Here is a 1,784-nt window from a genome sequence, read left to right as displayed (position 1 = left end):
TGACGAGATATTCAAAATGACCATCCCTGGTATTGAAAGCGGTTTTCCATTCGTCGCCTGCTCGTATCCTGGTCAGATTGTAGGCTCCTCTTAGGTCTAGTTTGGAGAAGATGGTCGCTCCCTTGACTTGATCAAATAATTCGGAAATGAGAGGTAGAGGGTAATGATTTTTTACCGTGATGTTATTCAGGCCCCGGTAATCTATACAAGGTCTTAACCCCCCATCTTTTTTCTGGACATAGAAGAACCCAGCTCCGGCTGGTGAGGTAGATGACCGAATGAACCCCTTGGCCAAGTTTTCTCGGATATACTCGGACATAGCCTTAGTTTCTGGAATTGATAAAGGGTAGGTCTGACCTCTGGGTGGATCTTCCCTGGTTCGAGGTCTATAGGACAGTCCCATTTCCTATGGGGTGGCAAGATATCTGCTCCCTGTTTACTGAAGACGTCGGAGAAGGAAGCGTACTGAGACGGAATCTGCGGGGGTGATGTGACAAGGGTTTTATTGAGTGGTTTGATACATGGCAAACAAGAGGTCAAACAAGTCTTCCCCCTGGATAAGATTTGCATGGAGTGCCAATCGATATGCGGGTTATGCCTACTAAACCAAGGGTAACCCAGCACAATTTCATGTGATGCCTTGGGTATTACTAAAAGTTCCAATTGCTCTTTATGAAGAGCACCGATACCAACTGATATAGGAAGAGTCCGTTGAGAAATTGCTCCACCAAGAATACGGCTTCCATCAACCGCAGATAACGAAATGGAACAAGACAAATCTCGCACAGGGACCTGAAGCTGCTGAACCAGATGGGCTGTGATGAAATTCTCTGCTGCTCCTGTATCTAAAAGAGAGAGAATGGACTTAGTACCTTGCGAGAGTTCAATAGTGACTGGGAGAGTAGGTTCAGAGGATTTGGGAGACCGAGACAAGACTCCTAACCTGGTGTCTCCTAGCCCAGTTAGGAGCGGGAGTTTCCCGGACGCTGTGGGCATGATGCCACCATGTGTCCCAGTGCCCCACAGTAAAGACACAAATTTTCTCGCCGCCGTTTCTGGCGCTCCTCAGGAGTAAGGAGGGGCCGGTTCAGCTGCATGGGTTCATCAGGAGAATCTACTGCTAGCGGAGGGGGTGCCAGAGGTACAGGGCGGAAACAATAGCAATCACCCTTGCTTTTCTCGGCCTGCCTCTCCTGGAATCGTAGATCGACTTTGTTACATAATGAAATGAGGTCATCCAGTTTTGGTGGTAAGTTTCGAGTCGCTAGATCATCCTTCAAACGGTCAGAAAGGCCACTCCAAAACGCTGCAACCAAAGCTTCCTCATTCCATTGTAGTTCAGACGCGTAGGTTTGAAACTGAATGATATACTGGCCGACTGGCCTATTCCCTTGGCGTAGACGCATAATCTCAATGGATGCTAATGTCGAGCATCCCGGTTCATCAAAGATCTTCCTAAAAGTGGCTAGGAATTTTGGATAGTCACTCAGCAGAGCATCATCTCTTTCCCAGAGCGGTGAGACCCATTCCAGGGCTGCCCCTGAGAGTAAGGAGACTATGTTCGCCACCTTCGCCTTTTGCGTTGGGAAATTGGCTGACTGTAACGTAAAGTGCACATCGCACTGATTAAGGAATCCACAACAAAGTTTAGAGTTCCCGTCGAACTTGTTGGGGGTTGGCAAACGGAGAGAGGACGATGATGACCCCAATGATGCCAGGACGGGCTGAGAAACTTGTGACTCCGGTCGACGGGCAGGAGTAGTATTCGCTAGAGAGGCTTCGAT

This window comes from Pseudophryne corroboree, chromosome 7 (assembly GCF_028390025.1).
Source record: "Pseudophryne corroboree isolate aPseCor3 chromosome 7, aPseCor3.hap2, whole genome shotgun sequence".
NCBI classification, from domain to species: domain Eukaryota; kingdom Metazoa; phylum Chordata; class Amphibia; order Anura; family Myobatrachidae; genus Pseudophryne; species Pseudophryne corroboree.
This window is presented reverse-complemented; position numbering follows the sequence as displayed.